This window comes from Vidua chalybeata, chromosome 8 (genome assembly GCF_026979565.1).
Source record: "Vidua chalybeata isolate OUT-0048 chromosome 8, bVidCha1 merged haplotype, whole genome shotgun sequence".
NCBI classification, from domain to species: domain Eukaryota; kingdom Metazoa; phylum Chordata; class Aves; order Passeriformes; family Viduidae; genus Vidua; species Vidua chalybeata.
In genome coordinates this window covers 18,792,438-18,808,383 of record NC_071537.1, presented here as the reverse complement: position 1 = coordinate 18,808,383, position 15,946 = coordinate 18,792,438, and positions in this window count along the sequence as shown.

Below are 15,946 nucleotides of genomic sequence, written 5' to 3'. Positions count from 1 at the left end.
CTTTAGCCTAGTTAGCTGAGTACTAGCAGATTCTACAACAGTGAGGAAAGAAACATATCCAGCTTAAATTTAGATATTAAAAAGATGGGTGTACAAATGAGCTGACAGTCTTACCTGTTAGTGGGAAATACTGATACTTCCAGAGAACAGGTCATCTCACTTTGCTTATGAGCTTATTCTTGTGAAATGAGTCAATCACTGAAGAAATTTGTTTTCCCTGATCACAAAGAAAGGCTCTGGAGACATTCAGATTTACATGTCTGTCTGCTAAGGATCTGTTTTGAGGCAGACGACTCAAATTCCCTGGTCATTTCTCCTGGTCCTAATGGTTTTTTTTTATCAGCAACAAATTCTGCAAATTCTAGTACAATGGGCATTACTCTAAATACTGCACACCAGGGTATTTAAAACCAGAAGTGGGCAGATGAGTGAAATTGAAAGGAACCTTCTAGGCTTTGGGGATGATTATATTGCTGAAAACAGTCAGTTGTATTGTCATCAAGGAAAAACTCTAGTTGTTTACTTTTTCTTTTCCTTTGGTTTTGTAGATAAAGTGCCTTGCATTCCTCCACTGGCAGCTCTGAGGGTGAACAACTGCCGTGAAGCCTAATGCACTGGAAAAGCAGAGCTTTGCTTGCAGCATCATCCCACATCCAGACATGGCTTTTTTATTATTTATCTAATTACTCACATAATCCCCAAAGGATTTCAAAATGGTGTTGGGAATAAAGCCAGAGCTGCTTGGAGGAATCCATGAGTTTAACTGGGAAGAGATTTAACTGCCAAAGGACTTGGGTCACCTCTGATGACAGAAAGACAGGGATTATTTGAGTATGAAAAGTTTATCTGGGTCTGAAAGACCCATCCTGATATAATTCACATTCACAGGAAGCACCTAAGAGATTCTGTTTTCTTCCAAGCTTTCTTCCCAGTGTGGTAGGAAAGTAGATGTCAGGGCCTCTGGTCTTGTTACAAATTGGCACTATTCTCTGGTTCCACCTGAGAACTGAAGCTCAAATTGACAGGGTGGGATGCTGCTGTATGAACCAACATTTCAAATTCCAGGCCTTCCTTAGAATGCCTTCTGGAAGCTGTTGCTTTGCTGGGCCTACCTAGTGGCATGTATGGGCCAGCTCCTAGGATTCCATCCTGTGTTTACACATAGCCTTTAATCTGGGACCTGCATTTAATCAATCAACTTGCTTCTGTTGTCCTCCAGATTGGCTCTGTGAGAAAACAGAAACCTTTTTCTCCCCAGAACAGCCCTTTCAAGCATATTCACAGCCTGCTCAGGCATACTGGATCTGGCTCCCTTGCAGCTGCGGGTGTGGTGCCGCAATTTAGATTTGTGACAGTGGTGAGGACACACCAGTGCTTTAGCTACTGCTGAACAATGCTTGCACACCACTGAGGCTTTCTTGGTTCTCCCAGCCCAAGTAGCAGGCTGGGGGATAGCAAGGGATTGGGAGTGGAGACTGCTTGGACAACCATCCCAAACTGACCTAAGAGATAATCCGTGTCTAACATCATGCTCGGCAATGAAAACTGGAGAATTGTCTCTCCAATGCAGCCATTGCTCAGAGACTGTGTGATCATGAGCCTTTTAGTGGTGAGTCTTTGCATCACTTGTTTATTTTTTTCCGTCTCTTTGTTTAACTGTCTTTATATTGACCAGGAAATTTTATCATTTTTGTTTTTCCAGGTTGCTCCCTCATCCTATTAGAGAGAAATCTAGAGTTTGCACAGTGGAAAGCTGGGTACAGACTATTAGCTGGTGTCTATTCCCTGGCATCCAGGCACAAATATATGTAGCAATTTTTAGTATTTGTTCCTTTCTATATTTTCAAATAGGCCAAAGGAGGTGGCTTTTCACACACCATACCCTTGGGCTGTGGAACACAATTTTTCAAGATGTATGTGTCCAGAAAGTAACCAGGCCAATTCATGGGAGCAAAATCCATTGAGGGTTTCTATGTCCTTACATTAAAATGTGACATTTCACTAAACATTTTCATTGAGATGGTTTAACCCCAGCTGACAACTGAGCAGCACACAGCTGCTTACTCTCTCTCTCTCTCCAGCAGGATAGAGGGAAAGAGAACTGGAACACTACAAGTGAGAAAACTCATGGGTTGATTTAAGAACATTTTAATAATTGAAATAGATGATGATGATGATGATGATGATGATGATGATGATGATGAAATTATAAAAAGGAAACTCAAGAAAGACAAGTAACAGAAAATAAAAACAATTGCTCACTACCAACCTATTAATGCCCAGTCACTGCTGAGCAGTGGCACCCAGCCTATTTCTCTCTATTTTATGCATTGAGCATGTTGCCACATGGTATGAAATACCCCTTTGAACAGTTGAGATCAGCTGTCCCAGCTGTGTCTCCTCACAACTTCTTGTGTTACCCCAACCTATTTGCTAACTGGGTGGTAGGAAAATTGACCTTGAGGCTGTGCAAGCACTGCTCAAAAATCACTAAAACATGCCTGAATGATTAACACTGTTTCCAGCACAAATCCAAAACATGGCCCCTTACCAGCTACTATGGAGAAAATCAACTCTACCCATCCAAAACCAGGACAGCAAGTTGGCAGAGTAGCCTGTAGAAATCATCTTGCCTTTTCTGCTGTGAATAGCAACACCTTAGCTACTAAGCTTTTACTGCTTTCAGACAGGACTTTCCTTAGTGCCATGTAGAAAATACAGTATCAACCTCTGCCTTATTTCTGGCAGCAATTTGACAAAGAATCTGCCATGGTCAGCAAGTATTAAGGTTCAGCGATATCTTCAATATTCACCAATTTATGGAACACCCATATTTGTAAAATGCTACACGTTGTACTATAGATAAGATACAAAGTACATAATTTGTTTTCAGATCACAGAAATTACATTTGACCAGCTAGATCAAAAAACTTGGTTAAATATTTATGTTTGAACTCACTAGACCCAAAACATAACTCAGCTGACAAAGGATGAAGTCAATGAAGTTCATCAGTCATTCGCAATACATGGCAAACTGCTTTTTAGTAATCAGAAGGGCAAGGAAATGAAGCTCATAACAGCCTTCCCACTTGACCTGTACTGTGATTCCACCAACAGTAAGTCACTATGTTGCTGCTATACCCCATCATCTCTCAGTAAGGTGCTTAGTTCTAGATTCTGGTCAGCATAAAGAAATAACAGGCACTTCCCCAACTCAGGAAAAAAAAAAGAGTCAGGAAATGGGAAAAGTCAATCAGGTGCTATACATGGTAAAAAGAGGCACAAAAGTGAAGGCTGCCAGTTTCAAAGAGGGCATCTGAGCTTAGCAGATTTCCTGAGAGTGCTGCTCTCAGCTACTTGCATGAGCAGCTGAGCTCCTCCTGACCAGCTGCAGACCCTCTGTGGCGTACAGCAGGTCATCCAGAAGGTCTGTGCTCTGGGAGACAAAGAAGCAAAAGGGCACCATTATCAGCTGTCCCCAGCTGTAACACCGGCACCACAGGGAAGAGTGCTCACCATGCCTTTCCAAAGGCTGACCAGGGAATCTGCAGGACAAACAAGATTTGAGCACAGAACTGCTCAAACTCAAGCTAGGGCCTTAACTAGAGGCATTCTGCAACTTTAGAAAATTACTTATCATCATCACAAAAAATCATGGAAGCATATAATTTGCTGGTAGTCTGTATGCTCTGAAAACAGTGCCTATCATAAAGAAAAATGATTACAGAAAAACTCACCAAATAATTTAAAATACAAGAAGAATTCAGTAATTATCAAGCAACAAAACCTTTGTTAACATTTCATTATATAAAATAACTACAGTCATAAAGGCAACATGATAAATCAGGCATTTAAAACACAAAAAAAGCAGTAACTGATGCTGACACCAAGTGATAAAATGTTTGCCTTCATCATGTCTTTCAGTCCTGCAGAGACAGAAGCACAGAGGTAGTAGAGTGGCTTGAGAAGATAAAGGAGGAAATGAGAGAAACACAACAACCTCAAGAAGTGACCCCAACAAAGGGCCCATGCAAAGACTCTCCTACTTCAGATGTCATCCCTGTCTCCCTCAAGTGTGAAAGTGGCTGTTTCCCCCCTCCCAACCACCACCTTCTCCTACACATATCACTTCCTCTGGAAATGGTGATGCCTAATACATTCTGTCTCATAAACATGAAAGATGTCCCCTATCCTTTTTCATTTTTTTGGAATAGTGAAAGAGGAGAACATTAACTATGATTTATTTTCCCACTTAAGAGGTGTAAAGTATATGACATTTCAGTGAAAAATTGTCAGAAGAAAAGAAAATAAAATATTTGGATAGGCATTTCTTCCTTCTTTCTCTGTGACTTTCAGATAAAGTTATTAATTTAAGTAAATCTCCCAGTAGGGCTATGGCAAAAGATGCAGAGTGATCCACATGTGGTACTGTACAAAACATTCTCTTAGTATTCAACAGCTCAGATGACACAGCTGCTAAAAGCAAAACAAACATTGCACAGGTTATCTAGTATTTCACAAGGACTTGGCAAGAAGGATATTTGATTTATCAGTGCAAATGAGATGGTTAAATGTTTCTTTATGAACTCAGTTAATCCAGGCATTACCTAAAAGGATCAGACTTTGTAACTAGGTTTCACTGAAAATTAGCTTCCATTACCTCTTTCAGTGTTCCCTTATCTTTTTCATTGCACCTTTCATCTAAGCTACATTGACTCATTAGACTAAGAGCTATTAAGGATGGATTACTATTTATTATTTGATCCAGGTGTAACTATCCACCTGGGGTAGATCATGCCATGGCAAAGGCCTGCCTAGAAATGTTTCAGCCTTAAAAAAGGAAAAATTGAGAAAGAAAGAAAAAAAAAGAAAGAACATTGTCATCCTCTTTTTATGAAATAAAGAGATTGCCCTAGCCTGATTACTGAATTCATCCTTATGAGAGGTTTGTTTCTGTCCTGGAGGCAGAGTAATTCTGCTTTCCATGGGTCCATTTGGATATCATTTGCAGACTGCTGCCTGGGGAAAAAAAATATATTGAGGTAGAAAATCATCAGTCCAACCCCTAAAAGCAGGTCCTGAACTTTGAATGTCTCACAGACTCTGTACTTGGAGGCCAATAAAAGAGAATACTCTAAGCAAAATATGAGCCCAGAAAGCCAGCTCCAAGCAGCATGGATCTGCTGGCATTCCCCATAGGAGACTGGTCACATGCAGAGGTCTCCAAGTGCTGCTAGCAGGAAGCCTCAGCACAAAAACCTGAGCAGCAAACAAGAGCTGTCTGGGGGTAGCAGGTACACAGGGTTAAAAGAAAATAGGTGGCAGAATAATTGCAGGAGGAGGGCACAGCCTTAGAGCAGCAGCCTCTGGAACTGGGGCTGTGGCCCCATTTCTGAGACCCTGCAGGGGACCATGGCCCGCAGAGGAGGAAGCAGGAGGGAGAGATACTGGCAGGTGCCCTGGCACGGGGTCCCATTTCATTCCATGGAAAGACATGCTGTGCTACTGGAAAGAAAGGGATGTACGAAGATCAAGGAGGCACTTCTGAGGCACTTCCCCTTGTGCCCCTAAGGGAAAAATATATCTTAGCTATTACAAAGAGCAGTTGAAAGTAACAAACAAATTTAAATGAGACAAAGCATATATTTATAAAAATAAATACAGCTAGCTGAATAATGTATAGCCATGGTATACCAATTTAAAAAGGATTCTAAACTACTTGCTTCAGTCGTTGTTTTTTAATTTAATTTTTTATTGATATATAAGGAAATTTGAACCTACTAGAATCATGTATATTTAGTCTCACTCTATGGTGTGATAATATGGTAAGTTCCTTATGTCTGTGGGCTGAATTAAGTAAATTTGGGGGGGGGGGAATCAAAAAGGTAATATTAACTCCTTTCTTTATATGCTGTTTCTCTCACCTCTCTCCTTTTTCTTCTCAACCCTCCAAGGAAAAAAAAATATGGGCCTTCTCTTGTAATTCAAAAAATTAAATAACAGGCTCCACAATCAATGGGACATTCCTCTGCTACTTTCCTACTGCTGGCTGGCTTATCCCAAGTCCAGGGAGGAGTTCACACTGTCATGGATAAACAAAGTGGATAAACTCCAGATGGCTGCTAAGCAAGCTTTGTGCTGGAGAAGGCGAGGTGCTGTGAATGTGCTGCTTCCTCAGGTGCTCTGTGGATCCTCTTTCTTTCCATGCCTCTGGCCAGGCACGTTATTTGTCTCGGTGATGGCAATGTGCTGTACAACAAATGGCCGTGTGCAATGTGATTGCACCAGTGGAGGGAGAGCATATGGACCACATCTCACACACCTGAGCCAGCAGCACTGGGATATGCACAGCCTGCAGATCAGCTACAGGAATTTGGACAAACCTGGGTGTTGTTCATTTAGAGCTTGTGCTGAAAGTCATATACTCCTTGACAGAGATATTGTACCAAGAGATTGATCATGCTGTGCCCCAAGAAGCTGGATGTCTGCAGAGGTGTTTTAACACCTGAGATCCAGACTTCTTTTCCATGTTACAGGCTGCTGCTAAAACGAGCATGTCAGGCAGCAATTTCTCCTTTAGGCCAATTCTGAGTGCTGCCATCTAATGCAAAACAACTTTGTCTCCTGTTCAACCTAAGAATTACACCCTTAATCTCATGAATGAACTAATTAATCCCATCAAGAGTTACACAGCTGAAATTCTTGCTACAGCCCCTCACTGAGTCTTCTCCTTGTCCCCATCTAGGACTGTGCCTGGAGGGGTGAGGAAGGCCTTGTCCTCTCTCCCAAACACCACCTTTTTGACTCTTTCACTGTCAATACAGAGTCTGTTGCAAGTGGCCAGAAGTGTGTGCCACACACATTCACATCTCATGCATTCCCAGCCACTGCCAGACAGTCTTTGGCACAGATGGAATGTTGGTCTGGCCCAGGGTTCGTGCCTGGTTCTTCTTACACTTCCACATGCATTTCCAGCTGTGTGATGCTGTACAATTTAGGATGTTATTAATGACAGAGTTGATGAAGTGGGGGAACAGAATTTTATCTCTTCATCAGAAGTAAATATTGTTTTTTCAGCCCAGTTTTCATCCAAATCCACCAAGAAATTCTGGGAAAAAATCCCCAATGCAACAGACAGTGACACATACACACACTCTCAAACCCCCCCAAAACCCACACCAACTGTTTGTTATCACAATTATGTTTCAGCAAAGAAAATTACCTATTTTTATTCCCAAAAATCATGTACTGATATATTAACATTAAAAGTGCTATTTAAAAGTGAGCAAAACCAAAAACGTTGCAGTATGGCTGCAAAGGTTGTTTATAGGTAGTGGCTGGGTTCCTGCCCACCACTGATGTGTTCTCCTGGCCAGAAGAGAAATAGTGTCATTAGTAACAGACCATTGAAAGGCTGGTAGATGCCCTATGGCAAAAAAAAAAAAAAAAAACCAATCCCCAAAAAGATAACCACCAACTCAACCCAACACAAAACAAAACAAACAACACCTGCATAATCCCAAAACAAAGCAAAGCAAAGCAAACCAAACCATGACTGGGTGAACACTCGTTAACTGGTACCATCCTATTTTGAGAAATGAACATTTTCTTCTGCTTGGCTGGCTTGTTAATAGCTTCTGATCAGAAATGCAGGATGCAGGAGGGAGGGTGTCCTGTTGCTGTTCAGTCCCACCAGCAACTGTGTAGTGTTCAGGCTTAGTGTTTTGAGATCCCAGTGCCCTCTCCTGGCTGGTACTGGCCATGCTGGAATTTTCATAGGCAATGAATCAGGGATATGCAGAGGTCTAACAGTTTGTGGTTTTCCATCTTTGTTTCATTAAGGACAGTTAATGGCAGCATTACTATACCATCCAGTCTCCCTGAAAGCAGCTGGGCTCCTATTTATGCCTCAAATTCATAAACCATCTCTTCCCACTTGTCTTGCTGGGAGGAATAAAGATCACTTCTTTCCAACAGCTGGACTTGAGGGAGATTGCAGGGTCTAAAACCAAAAGCTTGTGGAAGATCAGGGTCTAACTGTAAAACCATATGGTGAATATGGTGAAGGGCTCTCCTGTCTCCAGTGCTGTTCAGCTCCTTGCAATGCACACAGAGCAGCCACTACCACAGAACACTTCATGCAAAGAGTTACAGCTACACGGTGATTTCCCTACTCAAGGATAGACTTAGCAGCAGGAAGGCTCCAAAGTTAAGTCTCATTCCTCTGTCCACCTAGAAGGATCCTCTTGTACCTTCTTATCTGGGACCCCAGCTCAAGAAATGACAAGTGCAGACACCAGGTAATAAATCTAAGAAAGTCTCAGTATGAGAAGGGACTCTTTACTCCAACACACTGATATAGATACGCAAAAATTAAATTCAGAAGGATCACTTTGGATTAACATGGGAATGAATAAGAGTAGAATTATCCAGTAATGCCTTCATCATCTTCAAAAAGACCTCTCTACAATACAATAATTGATTTTTAACCTTTTTGCCTGGCAGGCTCCTGGGAAAGGAAAAGCTATGATCCAGTTCTGATATGATTATGAAAGTCAAATAAGTATAGAGAAAGCCCATTGATAACAAGTTGAAAATCATTCTGCTGTGGAGTTAGACAATGAATATTCCTTTTCTGAGGTTTCCATCTCTGCTTTCAGAGATGAGATAATTGACCTTTCTCTCCCTGCTTTGCTCTGACTGTTCTTTTTGCAAGGGTCTGCACCAACACAGACTTTATAAAATTAGCAAATTTAAACTTGATGTTTCCTATAATCTCTTGTTTCTACCACTACACACACTAAAGCTTGGGCACTTGTTGCTATCAAAAGATGCACAAAGAGGGTGGCAGAATATTTCGGTTGCAGAATTCTGGAGATGCAGGAGACAGAGATGAAGGACTGACTGTTTGGTGACATGATGTGCCTGAGAGCACTCCTGCAGTCACAGAGCTTGTGATAGCCCCAGAGGCCCCAGACTGGTACCTCACAGCCACATTGCTGCTGTGGGACTGCCCTTACCATCATGGGGCTCTCCTTGTACCACCTCACTCCAGAAACTGCTGCTCTGGTGTTTCTGCTTTGGCTGAGAAAGGAAGAGAGTCTTCTGTGTGGTTGTAGCTGGATGAAGTGCTGGCACAACTTCAACAAATGTCATCAACATATTTTATGATCTCAGATAGTGGAACCTGTTGACCATTCATCATGAAAAAATGCTATACCCACCCAAGGCATGGGAATGGTGTCTACACAAAATGACTCGGTGTTTTTATACTGATAACCTCTGAGTGAGGGACACAGTCAATAGCAGTCAGTCATGTAAAGCCATGACTGTGTGATTAAAATTAGAAAAATCACTGTACCAGGGGAATGTCAGACATGTCCAGGTGAAAACATAAGCTTCTGGAAAATCTGAATCTGAGCTCAGTGCCGATTCCAAAGGAAAGCAGACAAGCAGGGATCACTAGGGACAACTGCACAAATTGCTGAGATGTAAAGAAGTGGGACCTTAGTGCTCTCAGAAGTAAAACTCTATCAAAGAGTAAGATCCTATCTCCATGCTTATACATACTCTAAAAATCCTACAGTGAGATGCCACAGCACTCTGCTTACCAGGTGGTAAATATTAACAGTGTTGGCAAAGAACAAGAAATGTTTCTAAAAAATATTACCACAGTTGAGCAGCAGCAGAGGGCACCAGTGACAAGAACATCTGAGTGCTTCAGAGTCCAGAGACAGGGCAGTCCCCACAGCCCCACAAGGCCCTTTGGAGGCTCCAGCAGTTCTCCAGAACTCTCCTCTGTATCTCTGCAGGGCTGCTTCGCTTCTGGTGTTTCAGCTTCTCTTGCTGCTCAGCTTTGGGCAGTGCTTCAGTTTCACTCATCTCTCATGATACTTCTCCTAACTGCTCCCTGTGTGATCCTCACCTATGCCATGACCATTCCCACTCCAAGCTTGTGCTCTGAGCCCCCTCGACATCCTTCCCTCTTTGCTTCAGGTGCCCTGCCCCAGATGGAAGGAGTTACATCACAGGTACCTCTCTCCCTGGCTGCCCCACACCCTGTGGTACTTCCCCCAGGGATGTGCCTGCCCCATGACTGCCCCTCCAAGAATTCCAGCACTCCTTCCCATCCTCCACAAGGACCCACACCTGGAATTTGAGAGGTCATGGCCACTGTGACTCTCCTTTCATAAATCTATCATAAAACACTCTAGAAAATTCTGATCTCATCATTTTGCTATGAAGAGAGAGTTTCTTTTTATCAGCCTTCCCAACGACCTCCCAGAGCACAGCAGACTAGCTAAACACAGTCACAAAGCCGCTTCCAAACCAAACCAGCTTATTATACCTGAACCAAGCTGGGTTCCAGGACTGCAAGAGAACGGCAGTGACAACACACGGAAGACCCACAGTATTAAAGGCATGCGGTTTGTATCAGGATTCACATCATACTTGTGTCAGGTTTTCTTCTCTCTGGTTTTCTTCACTGGCTCATGTCCAGACCCTTGAAAGTCAAAACTCTCCTGCAGCTGCATCACATCTGCCCTTTCTTACCTCCCCTCCAGGTCTGAGTGCACAGTTGTCCCCTGCCAGTGCTCCATGCATGGGAAGTCAGGCCACAGGCACTGCATGCCCGGGGACACAGAGCCCTGGCAAAGCTCTCACAAATACTCCTGCTGCTCTCACCAGCACAGCGGGCATGGGGAAGCAGTGCATGATTTCTTTTACTGCCAGTATGTTTTCATGCTGTATAGGTGAAGGGCCATCTTGGTCATATGGCTCAATTTGGTGACACCAACTCACACAAGCAATTACGAGTTATTTTCAGAGCCTGAAAATCAACATCATTAGTGACAAGATGCTGTCATATTCATGAAGCAAAGGACAGAATGTGAATCTTACCTCTTATGGCAATACAGAGCCAAGTTCCTCCTTCAGAAACCATGGTGAAAGCCAGCTGACTTTAAAGGAAGGACTGGAGAATTACACTCTTTGCAATGAAAAAAAAGTTGCATTTACTGATCCTATGAATTTAATTAGCTATGTGAATGACTGAAGAGTAAAAAGAGTAAAAGAACAGTATGGTGATTTAACTTTGCATAAGGAGCAAACAAGTGACATTTTCCAGCTTTAAGCGGCCCAAGATTTGGAAAACCAAGAATACATCCAAAATATATTCTGAAATGTTATTGGCCTGAGAAGATTTGGTGTGAAAATGCCATTCATTACTTGCACCACGCATGCCACTAACAGGAAACCTGGTTTTACGTACACTTTTTTCCCAGTGAATTTACTCATAGTGAAAGCATTTATCATGGAAGACCTAGAGACAGATAAACTTTCGCAGATCAAATGAGACCAAAAGCAATAAACAAAACCATAAAGTATCCCAGAAAAACTGAAGATATATAACTGCACCCACTACATTTTTTCAGTTGTTCAAGGATTTTTCCTTATTCTGCTGAGTCCTCTAAACTGGGTTCTCCTGTTAAAATGTGCATTTATAAATGATGAAACCATAAAGTAATGCAGTTTGACATGACCATCTCTACAGAACAATGAATTTTTGCTTGTTAGACTGCCAGCATAATCTTTCAAGATTCAGCCAGACTGAGTTAAAAAATGATAAATCAATCACCAGTCCTCCTTATCTGAATTTTTCTCTCTAGCTACTGGCTCTAGACATGATTTTGACTGCAGCATTTAAGTGATTATATTGATAAAGCAGATAAAGTTTTAAAAGAGATAAAGTGATATGAAACCAACCCAAAGCACTGTTTCACTCAACAGGGAGGCTTTCATGCTTCACTGGAAGTATGTTGTGCGAATCACTTTTCTTGAAGTTGCCTGCAGAAACAGCCAGGCAAACTTATCAATAAGCCTATTTCTCTTCATATTCGTACAAGCTGTATGCTGGCATAGGTGTCCAAAAAGTTGCTCCTAATTTATGCCACCATTGCTCTTTATCAGTCTTCAGATTTTTAAATAAAGTGTGCTTAACTCTCTACCAGTGCCAAGTCATACATGACTCTTGCAAAACTCTCCCCAGTAACTTGTTCAGAGCGATATCTCACCAAAAGGACAAGCTCCCTCCTCCTCCTCTCTATGGTACTCTCATTTCCAGCACAGCATGTGCCAAAGGTAAAGGAAATGTGAACAGGGAAGTTTAGCCCATGCAGTGAGGTTGCACTGCATGTTTCTGAAAGCAGCTGAAGCCTTCAGATAACAACCTGCTCGTGACACCTTTTATTCTTGTTTCCATATATTTTTATTATTATTGTATTTATATATTATTCAAGAAGTAACTGGACAACGTTCTCACTCATATGGTGTGATTCACAGGGTTGCTCTATGCAGGGCCAGGACTTGGACTCAGTGAGCCTTGTGGGTTCCTAACGACTCAGGATATTCTATGATATTATGACTCACATAATTTCTGAGGTCTTTCAGGATCTGATTTCACAAGATGTCAGTGTTTATAAAGTCTTGAATTCTTAGTGTTGACCCATTACATGTGGTCAGTCCCACTGAGTCTCCTTTGGCAGTTTCCCACACACTGGGTCAAACGCTGAAGCACAGATTCCCTTTTCATGATTGGTAACACCTGTTCTGGGAGATTTTTCACATAAACAGAGCCAAGAACCTTCATCCAGAACTCATCCAAACTGTGGGTTAGCTGCTAGCTTATTCCCAAATTTACTTTATGGATCTCCACCTGTATAACTCCCAAAAACCTTCTGGAAAGACATTTTGTCATTAGCTGCTTTGATCAATTTGTACATCTCAGTATGATCCATTACTTCTGCAAAGTCTCAGATCTTTCTGTGGGTCACCCAAATGCAGCTCAAACCTGCTCTGTCCCTGCTCTCTTCAGACCCTCTGCTTCCAGTACATGGATTTTGCAAAGCCTCCTGCATCCTACTATTACTTGAGACACAAGAAAGTGTTAAGAAAGTTTTCTTTCCAGAAACATTTCCCATGCATGCTTGAAGAGAACTGTTAATATCTTTGCTGTCAAGTTAGCCCTGTAAAACAAAGGGAGAAGAAACATTACTAAATCTTGGCCATGCTTATTGATTGTTTCTACTCACTTCCATCTATGCAGACAGAAGTACTGGTACCCCACTTTTAAATCATGTAGTGCTCATTAGCCTTTGAGATCTAATGATGCCAGAAAAATAATGTCTCAGCAGCACAGTTCCTGGGAAAGAGAAGGCTTCCAGATGGCCTTCTATTCCCCAAACAAGAAAAACCTGCTGTGAAATGCTGCTGCTGAAACAGCTTGACTATACTGATACAACCCAGGCTTAAGTAGGATTCCAGCAGTGTAAATCCATTGCTTTTAGGTTAAAATGTAAAAAAAACCATTTTTCTTCATGCCAAAGTCACATCTGACTTTGTGCACACCACTATGAAGTCTGTTAATGGGTATGCTTATGTTGGGTCAAATGCAGTGGCCAAGTGAAAATCAGGCAACACTGACATACTTCCCACAAACACAGGAGGGTAGGAAGTCTGCCTCTGACCTGTTGTTTCCAGAGGGCCAGGCAAACCAGATCTGCTTGTTTTAGGCCTGACCAAACACAGCTCTTCTATCATTTGAAGCTCAGCAGTGACCAGGCAAGCACCAGACAAAGCCAGACTGTTCAAAGCTTTACCCAAACACTTTGTGATAGCTGATCATCAGCATATCAGGTTGGCTTTGTCACCATGCATGTCTGCTTTTCAGTAAACATCTCATCAGACATTATCCTACAATTATTAGGATAGTGGTTAATGCTGATTATTGATGACTGTTGAAGTTTGATGGCTGCTAACCATTAGTAGATATGACTGGCAGCAGACAGTGCCACAGATCACCGTTCTCAAGAACATGCAAAAAAGATATTTATAAAGTTAGCAGATCTGAAAAGTTACCAACCAGCTTTGACAATGACCCCTATAATATTTTCCTCACAGATGAGTGAGAACTGGCTTATTATGTTGTGTAGCTTGTCTAGATCTGACCCTAGAACCAGAAAGAAAATAAAGGTTGGAGTCTTTATTTGACATTGCTTGAGGGCAGAAAGAGAGCTCCCCTTGCTGTCATGACTGCAGCATCTTTGAGACAAATGGCATGGCTCAGCTTATTGGTGAAATGAAACAAAGCATTCATCTGAGAGCAGCAGGCTGTAACCAAAGCATGCTGCATTATAAAGTATCTACAGCCATTTAAATGAGATGAGAATCATCCAGTGCTTTAGCTGCCCCAGAGACAGTGGCTCTTACTTCCCACTGCTGTGCTTCCCACAGAGAGGCTCTGCTGCCAAGTCTGCAGAAGACCAGCACACCACTTGCCTATGGGGATTTCTCCTGAAAGGGATCCTGAAAAGGCAGCAAGTGGAGAGGGAGGATTGACAAGTGACAGCTGTTAGTTTGCACCTGACATTAGTCACTTCATGCATGTGAAGGAGGTGCTCAGACAGGTACAGAAGAGTGAAGGAAGAGCTCTACAAACAAGCACCAAGCTGGGAAAGAAATGGTTCTTCAGTGTCCTGTATTAAAGGAAGTTCTCAGTTTAATTCCCACCGCTGACACAGACTGTGGTAACTGCACTGAGTTTAAGGCTTTCCTCTGCTGTATCTTGCACAGCTCCATGGAATTGGCTGCCCAGGCTCCCAAGAAACCTCTGCTGAATTCTGCTCTATGCAGGTAGCCAACTTCCAACTCAAGCTACGCTATGATTCTACAGTAACTCAGCTATGTAATTAGAGATTGAGCCTAATCATCAACTACTGGATTTTAAACACTGCAAATCTAAAGTTGAAAGCTGCTGGATATATGGTATGCTGAATTTGAAGCTTGATAGTGACCTACTGAAGTCCAGGTCCCCACTCAGCTTTTAGAAGGAAACATTTAAACAACTCACTTAATATTTCTTTTACTCCCTGAAGGTATTGTCCACTGCTTGCATGTGTGCAAACAGGAAATTTGTTCAGTAACACAGACAGTTTGCTGTGTGGTTTGTGACAAAAATATATGGAAAAACTGCAGATAAATAGCTGCAAGCACGAGGAAATGCAGCCTATGAAATAATGACTGAAATAGCCTTTTAATCATCATTGTCATCTGCCCACATGCTGTGCACACAGTGGAAACAGAGAAGAGGTTTAAAGTAAGTCTTACAGCAAAAGACTCAGGAAATTATTCAGTTTATCAAAAGAAAGGGGAAGCATGTAGTAGGGAACATGGTCAGAGAAGGATTTTCAGTCACACAAGGCTGCTGCAAGAAGCATGCCATCCATTTCAAGATGTGAAGTTAGAATGCACACTGAACTAGAAACACAGCTTTTATCTTTCACAGCATGAGGGATTCACCAGTGAGACAAGTGTCTCAAGCACCAGGGTGAATCATGTCTTGGTACATCGTGAGTGGATGATTCCTAGATCAAGAACCCCTGTATTGAATTTGAAGAGGGAAATGCTTCAGGGAAATCCAACTGCTTGTGTTATGATGAGATCAGTCTAAGCAATCAAACCCCCATCTTCTGGCCATAAAAACCCATGACTCAGTTAACCTCTAAATGTACCAGCCATACCAGATTGTGCAATATTTATGCCTTTTTATAATATAAATAAAGCAAACTGTGCTCTGGTGATACTATCTCAGTGTGTGCAATTTCTTCTTGGATACCATGTCGCTATTACTGTAGCAGGAAAGGGCAGTTGCTGGTTGAAGCTTGCTACTTAGAAATACATCTTTGGGGATTTATTTTATGTTCTGCTCAACACACAACAGAGCAAGTAATTCTGAGCAACCAAGCCTGAACATGTTGTCCCCTCTCTAGAAGGATAAAACTAGCATGCTTCAGATACACAACTTTCTCACAGTCTCTCTGTAAAGGACGAACCTTAAATCAGAGCTGATCTACTGAATTTCATTGCTCTTGTTCCATTTCCCCACATG